Source organism: Ursus americanus, chromosome 10, assembly GCF_024610735.1.
Source record: "Ursus americanus isolate L20-20 chromosome 10, mUrsAme1.1.p, whole genome shotgun sequence".
Taxonomy (NCBI): Eukaryota; Metazoa; Chordata; class Mammalia; order Carnivora; family Ursidae; genus Ursus; species Ursus americanus.
The window spans coordinates 18907011-18917442 of record NC_142136.1 but is presented as its reverse complement, the minus strand read 5'-3'; positions in this window follow the sequence as shown (position 1 = coordinate 18917442).

The following is a 10432-nucleotide window of genomic DNA, read 5'->3' as shown; positions in this document are numbered from 1 at the left end:
CAATTTGACGTACAAGACACACACTAAGCTTAACAAAAATCTTAGTACATGTTAGGAAGAGGAAGAACTCTGTGATACAAGACCAGGTATGTAAAACAATACAAATGTATGTCTGTCTATGGACATATGTTAAACTTGTTACCGAAGGAACCTAAATGGAAAAGGAAATGAAGAGTGGAGAGAAGAGAGAAGATATGGAAGACTTCACTGTGTTAATGATGAAAAAGACTAATTCAACTTTCCAGCTCTCTTCACTGGAAAAAATTGAGTGATAATCACATGTTTTTGATATTTTGAGACTCAGTTATTGTAAAGTATTGCAATAAAACCAAGTAGCTTTCAATACGAATGAGAAGGGTTGACCGAGCTTTCAAGCATCCCCTTAGCTATTAGATCTTTGCAGTTTCCTTACTGAATATTTACTAGATGTTCAATGTATGTATTTTATCTTTTTACAAGCTACATCCATTCATTCTACAATTGTGTGTGTTTCTGTAAGTAAAAGTACTAAGATCAGGACCCATGGGATTTAAAGAGCATGGAGTACTACCCTCAACCTGGCTGCTATATGTTACGATATAATGTAAAACAGTTACCATATATGTAAATGTTACAATACATGTTACAATATAATGTAAACCAGTTACCTCTATATTTACTGAAAAGCCCTCTTTGTTTTCTAAGAAATAATATATTTGGAAGGAAATCATGTCCTGGTCTGGAACATTTTACCTAACAATGTTTGACGCTTTATTTACATCAGTCCTGTAGATAAATGACTCCCACAGTTTGAATACTGCTTTGAATTTCACTAAGACCAAAGAGAAATAGGCATATATGAAAATAATGAAAGCTAGGTAGGTACTTAAATAACAAAGTACAAATCCTGCCTTCAAGGATTTTATTCCCAAATGCAGGAAGCCAGTTAGAAAGCAGGTATTTTGGGAATGCCTGGGTGGCTTAGTCGGTTAAGCCTCTGCCTTTGGCTCAGGTCATGATCCCAGGGTCCTGGGATTGAGCCCCAAGCTGGGCTCCTTGCTCAGTGCGGAGTCTGATACTCTCCTTCCTCTACCCCCCTTCCTCTCTTGTGTTTTCTCTCAAATTAATTTTTTTTTTTTTTGCAATAGTGTTTTTGTACCATGAGGAAGAAAGAATGCAGGATGCTATGTAAGAGTTCAGTGTTATCTTCACTTTCTTTGAGAGAAAGATCTATTTTGGGACTTGAACAAGTCTAATACATCCAGGTAGTGGGAAGGACAAATGTATTAGAAATGAGAAAATAGTATACATAGACAAGACAGAACATAGTTCATTCTGTGAACTGTAAGTACGTCAGGACTACAAGAATATAATATGCAATTGGTAAATTGTGTGAAATGAAGGGAGGTAAGCAGAGGCCAGATATCAAAGAGCTTTAGATCACTAGTAGGGACTTGAGACTAGAGACAATGAGAAGTAATTTAAACATGACTCTGGTATGATCAAGTTGTGTATCAGAAAGATCAACCTTCTTTATGGAAAAGTTATAATAGGAAGGGAGATTGATTGATTTTAAGATTTTGTTTATTCATTCGACAGCCAGCGAGAGAGGGAACACAAGCAGGGGGAGTGGGAGAGGAAGAAGCAGGCTCCCAGTGGGAGAGCCTGACGTGGGGCTCAATTCCAGGACCCCGGGATCACACCCTGAACCGAAGGCAGACGCTTAACGACTGAGCCACCCAGGTGCCCAGGAAGGGAGATTTAATAGGAAATGTGGAGCTCTATTAAAACTGGCATGCATATCCTGAATGAAAAGAAAAAGCAAAACTGGAGGCAGTAAAAAGATGAATGGTTGCCAGGGGCTGAGGGAGAGGGGTTAATAATAGAGTGCAGGAGTTTTAGGGTAGTGAAACTTGTATATGATTCTATAATGATGGATACATATCATTACACACTTGCCAAAATCCACTGAATGTAAAATACTAAGTGAACCCTAATGTAAACGGTGCAGTTTGGTAATGTGCCAATATAGATTCATTGATTGTAATTAATGTCCCACTGTGGTACAGAATATCAATAGTGAGGAAGGTTGTGGGTGTCTAGGGACAAGAGATATGGGAGAACTTTTCCCATTCAATTTTGCTGTGACCCAGTCTTGCTGTGAAACTGCTCTAAAGTTTTTAATTAAAAACCAAGGGATACAGTAGAGATAGGAAGAAATCCTGGAGAGCTAGCAGGAATGAGAACTAAACAGGAATTATTAAATGATTACATACAAGAGAACACAGAAGTAAAAGTGTCACCCTAGTTTTTCACTCCAGGGTATAAAGTAACTTAACAATCAAGGGTAAACGGTATAGAGGAGGGGAAGTGTGTGAGCAATGATTACTTCTGATCATACCAAATCTCTGCAACTCCTTAGACCCTGCAGTAGAGATGGCTGAGAAACAGTGGCAGGGGCGGAGGCCACCAACAACTTGAGAGCATGGCTCAGAAAATGCAAGTTCTAAACATGGGTACCTTGGCAGTGTCTGGACTGGACATTACACAATGTAGTCCCATAACACAGCTTTGTGTTAGGATTAGGGATCAGTAATAATAGCAATAGCATTCCTTTCCTGATATCCCAATGATTACCTATATAAATACAGAAGGAGGAGAATAATTTGCTACTTAATGGTTACCTTTAATAAGGAATGCTTATTACTAGAATCCTTCTGATGGAACAGGTAAGGGTAAGCCAAGATGGAAGAAAGGTTTATCGTAAGAAGAATGGACAAAACTTACCCTGGTTTTCATCAGAGGGAGGTTAAATTAAAACTAAAACATGCTCCATTCCCCATGGCAATAAAAAGATGACCATTGAAAACTGTCCTGTGTATACGTGTATCCTGAACTGTGCACTGGGGATCTATTCATTGTAAAGGGTTATCCAGCTCCTATTCTATAGTCTTCTCAATATAGAAACAGGCTGTATCCTTTTGACAAAGAAGTATTTGGAAAGATGTTTTCAGAAAAGGTCATTTAGTAAAAGGACTGGCATGTTCAGAGCCCTTACTACTGAGAAGAATGGATTAGAATTAAATGACCCACTTTCAAACTTGCTCATGGCTTGGAACTCAGTATCTTTCTGGAGCCTTGTAAAAAGGAGTTAAGACATTTGCAATCATAAGCCAGGAGGGGCCCAAGAAATAAATTCCCCTTTGGTGGAAGGTATAGAATTTTTACCAAAGAGTTACTGGCCATCTAAGCCCAACTATAACTATTAAAGTCCTGTCTTCAGTAAGGAAGGTAAACTGAGGTGGCAGAATCAAGTTAAAACTGGAGAAGTTTGTGGGAGAATGCACTCCTTATGAAGGACTAAATCTTCACTTGACTTATGCAGGGAAAGAGAGCCTCGTTACATGAAAACTATAGACCATCTTTTTGTGTGGATAATTCTGAAATTACTTGGATGTATTAAAGTTCTCCACAGAAAGAACCAATAAGATTGTATATATGCATATGTACGGATTTAAGGAAATGGCTCACATAAGTATTGTGGCTGGTAAGTCCAAATCTGCGTGGTAGGCCAGCAGGCTGGAAACTGAGGAAAGAGCCAATTTTTCAGTTTAAGTCCAAAAGCCATCTGCTGGCAGAATTCCTCTTTTTCCAAGGAGGTCAGTCTATGAATGCCTACAATTAGATGATGCCCACCCGTATTAGGAAGAGTAAACTGCTTTACTTAAAGTCAACTGGTATCGTTGTTAATCTCACCTAAAATTACCTTTACAGAAACACATACAGTAATGTTTGACCAAATACTGGGTAACATGATCTAGCCAAGTGGACACATATACTTTTTTTTTTTTTCTTTCAAAATTTGTTAATCTACTTCTCAGTATAAAGGTATAATTGGTCTCTGGTGGTGGGTACAAAAGGGTAGCCAAGGGGGGCGCCTGGGTAGCGCAGTCGTTAAGCGTCTGCCTTCGGTTCAGGGCATGATCCCAGCGTTTCGGGATTGAGTCCCACATCGGACTCCTCCGCTGGGAGCCTGCTTCTTCCTTTCCCACTCCCCTGCTGTGTTTCCTCTCTCACTGGCTGTCTCTCTGTCACATAAATAATAAATAAAATCTTAAAAAAAAAAAAAGGGTAGCCAAGGAAGGATGGATATGCTCTGCCCCATTTTCTTGACTCAGCTTGAGAAATGGAGTAGAATGGAGTAGATCTAATAATGAAGGCTGGGTGGGGGGACAAGAAAATGCAGAATGCCCACATGCCAGAGATGAAAAAACAAATTTTCTGATTTCCCTATGAGTTTTGAAATAGAAGTCTCTTCTCCCAGTTGACAGGAAGGGACCTTTTGTTCCGAAGAGTACTTTGGATATCTCTAAGTTTAGACAAACTATCTTCTTTCTTTACGATATCAATCAAATCTATGTAAGTAGTATCAAATCGAGTATAAGTGAAATATCAAAAATATTTGTAGACTCATAGGAGCACGGTGGTGCAATTTCTAAGAAAATTTCCATCTGTTAATACAATCAATACTCTGGTCTCCAAGAACCTTGGAACTTGGCCTTCAGACTCATAAGCACAGTATTCCATAATGTCTAGAGATGGTCTTACGGCAGTTGGCTCTAGTGCCATCCAAACGTGGCTATGTGAAACTAATTCCAGAGAGGGTGCTTTTATGTTGAAGTTCTCAGTCACTGAAAATATGGCTCCTTGGGTTTTTTAATAGTTCCGGTATTTAGAGTCCTAAGATCATTTCTCAGGCAGACTTCACATTGCAAGATATATCATAGTAATAGCCTTACTGTCCTCAAATGAGTTTGAAGACTTGCTGAAGTCTTTTTTTGTGAATGTCTTTTCTCACAGCCTATATTGGATAATGAGCTATGAGACCTGAGCTAGTAGAAATTCCTTTTCAGCAATTTGGACCATGATAATCTTAGCACAAGATAAACTCACTGTTCTTGTATTTTCCAGGGTTTGGCAGGTGAGGTGGGAAAGTTGAAAATGCTTTACCAAAGGATATAGACGTGTTGATATAAAACCACTGCGCTCTCACAGAGAAGCCAGCATGAACTCAGTTATACATTTGTAGTCCTGCTAACAGGCCGCTCCCCTCCCCACCTCTAGTTTCTAAGGATTTCTCAGAGCCACCTGTGGGTAAGCTTTGAGATGGGGTGGGTAATTATAATCTGAAGTCAAGTTTACAGTTAGGGTAAGAAATGAAACTAGTGAATGACCAATGGCAGGTTCATATGCTTCACCTATCTGACTTCCTAGGATCTGCTGTGTCCTAGACCCACTCAGCATCTGCTGCCATCATTCATGACCTGCCACTGAAGTTGGAGCCAGATATTTTTGGAGCAGGACCTTTTGAGGTGTACTGCATCCTCAAAAGCTTTAGAAATGGACTTGAGAAGAAGAGCTTGACCATCTGTGTCAATGACCTGCTATGTGTATCATTGGCAGTATCCCATCATTTCCCTGTGAATGTTGTAGATGCTTAATGTTGGAAGGTATGTAAGTTCTGACAACCCTGCTATCCCATAGCTAATGTAACATATTCAAGAGCGGTAGTCAAATATGGAAATGAAGCTGGAGAGCGTTTGAGGCACTAGAAGTCTAGCATAATGAACAGTGAGGTAGGTTTCTTGGCCGGGTTTGCCAGGCACCAAGTAGGTTAAGGTAATCCTAAGGTATCAAGCTTCTGATCATAAAATATGGACTTACCAGTTACAATAGTGTTAAAGTTTCTGAGACCTGGAATCCTTACGGCAACCATAACCAAGTTCTTAAACAGTTTCATTAATATCACCTATGAACTTTGTAGAACTCAGTACATTTATACCATAAATGTTCTTAACATAATGTTAAGAACAAGATCGGGAAACATAGTGCATTGTCAAATATAGACACATCATTTCTAACTTGCACTAAGCTGAGAAAACCTATTTAACGGGCAATATCTATGTCCCCAAACAACCCGCGGACGACAGGTACGTTTAGGCAGACATAAAGTAGTATACCAAAAGAAACATTAGACACAGGTGGAAGGACTACAGTGGATGTGGTGTGGCTGTAGATGCCGGGGGATAAAAATGAACATGTAATCAGCTTGGAGTAATTGCAGTAACAGGAATGACTCATTTTGAGCAAGGACAGCCTTTGAGAGAAAGAGTCATAAACAGAGTTGGCAATGATTATTAACTTCCATTTGTATGCTGCACGATACGTTGCAAAACACTTGTTCATGTTTTATCTCCATCGAGTTGGAAAACAATCCTGAAAGTTAGAAAAGGCAGGTATTGTTCTGCCTGTTTTATATGCAAGGAAAGGAATACAGCGAGGTTAATTGAGCTGGCTGAGGTCACATTGCTAGTTAGAGAACCAGCAAGCAATAGAACCTGGGATTCCAGAATCTCAGTGTAATGGATTTTAACCACCCCTGGCTGCGCACAGCAGTTTTGCTGAACAAAGAGATTCTTGCAGTCATGTACAGCTTAGAGAACATCGGTGGTTTCGCCAGTCTTAACTCTATGAATGATGGTCGTTTCACCCTTCTCCAGCCGTGAAATCACAGAGCCCCAGTAGTCTCCTGGTTCATCCACCATCATTTGTGCCTCAACGTTCACCAGTCTGCAATCACATGGACCTTTTTGGCAGCCTAATCAAAATGATCTTAAGGAAGAACATGTGCTTTAGAGAAATGTATGATGCATATAATAACTTAGTTTTACTTTTGAAAATAGAATCTTCCCTAGAGAGCATATTCTGCTTGGCCTCAGGGGCAGGTGAGAAGAATGTGAGGTTGTTACAATGTGTGCTATGATCTTGGGCTATAGATGTTTAAAAAAAATCGCCTTAAAATATAAGAGTTCATGTTTATTTTCCAACTGAACATACAATTTTCTTTACTCCAAATATTGAAATCAAATTCTACAGCCATCAGTGCTGGAAAAGGGAGGAGAAAAACTCCTGCAGTTGGAGGTCTAATCCCAACTTGTCAATATCTGCCATTGATCAGCAGTGGGCTCCACTTTTAATTGTCACACAATTGATTTTTCCCTGGCAATATGGGTAAAGTGGAGGAGAAAATCTCCAGTTTGCCTCCAGGATAATTCTTCCTGCTTAGAAGAACTGAACCCCAAATCAAAATAATTTTGCTTCACATCCTAATTATATCCGTTCTCAATGTCTCCATTATCCCAAATGTCTCCTTCCAGGCGAGCATCTTGAGCACACAAATATATAATCTGAAGTGGGAGTGAAACGCATGATCTGAATCAAGAGATCTATTTTGCATAAGGCAAAGCCGCACTGTAGTTCACATCTGAATATATTTGAGCTTTTGAAGATCTACATTTCTCTTCCTACAATGGTATTATCATTGATTGTGCAACTCTTATGAATAAATGAGGCTTAAAAGACAACTACATGACTTAAAGTCCTTTCACCAGTGAGAATAGTTGTAATTTGTCCTCTGGTTGCTAGGCTAGAAATACTGCTGGCAAAACCTAAATTTGTTTAATGTTCTGCCTTTTTCCTCATTGGCTGCCTAATGTTTTTGATCTAGTCCATTCAGCCCATTTCTGATTGATGGGCATCAGGACAATCTAGTGGTCCGTGCTGCTTCTTCCCTGCAATCAATAGCAATGAGACGTGGCTTCACGTGATAGATCACAATGCTCCATTCCTTTGCCATGCTTTCGTGAGTCACATTTCCTTTTCCTTAAAATCAATTCCACATGTTTGAGTTTCAAAGTAATGGCAAGACACTACCTATGGAGAATAAAAGGAATATAAGACATGGTCATCGATCTCAAAAAACGAGATAAATATTGAGCTCTTAAAATCTGGGCCATACTAGGCCTTCTAAATGTAAAGATAGATGTCCTCATTCTCTTAAATAAGAGGACACTGAGACTCAAAGATCCTGAATAACTGGCTGAAGGTCACTCTGCAAGCACAAGGCATGTTTCTGGTTCCAAAGCAGAGTCTTCCAAAACCCATCCCGTGGTCTAGTTGAGAAGTGAAACAACAGAAGTGATCCAAGTTACCTGAGAATAATGCAGACAAGGCAATAAAGGCATTTTAGTGGGTGTAGAGACCGGAGGTCCTGAAATAACTATAGGATTCTAAAGCTAGAAATTCTTTCAGGTGAAGATGTTTTTAAAAGGCTTTGAGGTTTAACATCATGAAACCGTGTCTTGCGTAGAATCTGGATGAGAAGAATGGGTGTCTGCATGAGCAGGACGAGCAATGTTTAAAGCAATGTCCCCAGGTGTTCAAATAGAATGTAGGGCTTGCTGTACACGCCTTTTTTTGGCCTTAAGAGTGAACTGGCTGAAACGTAGTGGCCTTCAGCATAGCCAGAGCAGGTATCCACCTGAAAGTGACAGTGGAGGCCAGGCTCACAGCTCGTTTATTCAAATATATCTGCCTCAAATGGCTGCGATTATTTGAAATTCTCAGAAGTATTTTTCAACTTAAGTGTTTAGGACTATATAGTTAATATGGCATCTCTTGACTAACACTATTTTCTTGAAGTTCTTCACACATAACTGTTATGCTGTTACTGATATGTTTGTTACCTGAGTGTCCCGGACATGACACCCCAACTAGTCCTGAGGCTCATGAGTTGATCAGGAGACTTTGCCTAAGGCAGGTGAGCCTGGGCGTAGGTGAGCCGTTAGGCGAGAAGAGATGAGGTTCGCTAGAATGGTGAGAGAAGTGAGTGCACTTGTTGGCTGGGCAAAGAAGGAGGAAGTACTTCAGGAAAGGCTGAGGATCTACTGATGACACACAAGGGCATTTTTAGGGAAGGCAATGTAACAAAAGTCAACAACAATGATTATTTCTTGGAAGTCTCTGAGTTCATTTTAGTAGTTCCTACATTTGGAGAAAGAATAAGTATCTGGGAATAAATTGTTCTTCACAATAATAAACATTCAACATTTTTGTTTTTTTAATTAAAAATTGTTTTACATTTAGCATTTTTAAGTGTTGAATTACAGAAAACGAATTATTTATAAAATATCAGTGTTTTCCATTCTGTTGTATCTTGAATCACAATAAAGTACACCTGTGTTTTAAATGGGGATTTGAGATATAGTTGACAGATATTAGTTTCAGATGTACAATACAATGATTCCATGTTTGTATATATTATGGAATGATTGGTACAATAAGTCTAGTTAACACTGGTCACCATACAAAATTATAGTTTTTTTCTTTGCGGTGAAAACTGTCAGGATTTACCCTTAGCAAACCTCAAATACAGTATTAATGATAATCACCGTGCTGTGTAGTGCAGCCTTAGGACATTTAAGACAGGAGGTTTGTAGCTTTTGATCCCCTTCAACTATTTCACCCTCTCCTCATCACTGATATTTGTCTTTCTCTGACTTATTTTACTTAATGTAACGCCCTCAAGGTCTATGTTGGTACAGATGACAAGACTTCCTTCTTTTATGGCTGAATGATACTCATATATATACATTTTCTTTATTAATAGACTCTTAAGTTACTTCCATGTCTAGGCTATTATCAATAATACTGCAGTGAACATAGCAGTACAGATGTCTTTTCAAGTTAGTGTTTCCCAGAAAAATACCCAGAGGTGAGCATGCTAGATCATATGGTGGTTTTGTTTTTAATTTTTGAGGAAATGCCATACTTTTTTCCATAATGGCTGCACCAGTTTACGTTGCCACCAACCGTGCCACAGGGGTTCCTTTTTCTCCACTGCTTTGCGAACACCTGTCTTTTTGGTAATGGCCATTCTAACAAGTATGAGGTGATACCTCCTTGTGGTTTCCATTTGCATTTCCCTGACTGATGTGGAGCTACTGTTCATGTGGCTGCTGGCCATCCGAGTGTTGTCTTTGGATAAATGTCTATTCAGAAACTGTTTTTAATCACATTTTGAGTTGTAGGAGCTTTTCAACATTTGGGATATCAATCCTTTATCACATATGGCTTGCAAACATTTTCCTCATTTGGTGGGTTTCCTTTTCATTTTGTTGAGTTTTTGTTTTTGCTGTGCAGAAGTGTTGGTTTGACGTAGTCCCGCGTGTTTTTGTTTTACTCTCAAATCCAAAAAATCACCATCACCACTGACATTAAGGAGCTTACTGCTTTATGTCTTTTTAAAGTTTTATGGTTTCAGGATTACTGCTCAAGTCTTTATTTTATTTTTGCATGTGGTATAAGATAGTGCTCTAGTTTCATTCTTCTGCGTGTGGTTGTATGGTTTTCCCAACACCTTTTAAGGATCTGTCCTTTTCCCATTGTATATTTTTTACTCCTTTGCCATAAATTAATTGGCCATATGTGCAGTTTTATTTTTGGACACTGTTCCACTGATCAATGAGTCTGTTTTTATAGCAATATACTGTTTTGGTTACTATTGCTTTGTAATATTTGAATTCAGACACTGTGATAACTCCAACTTTTTTCT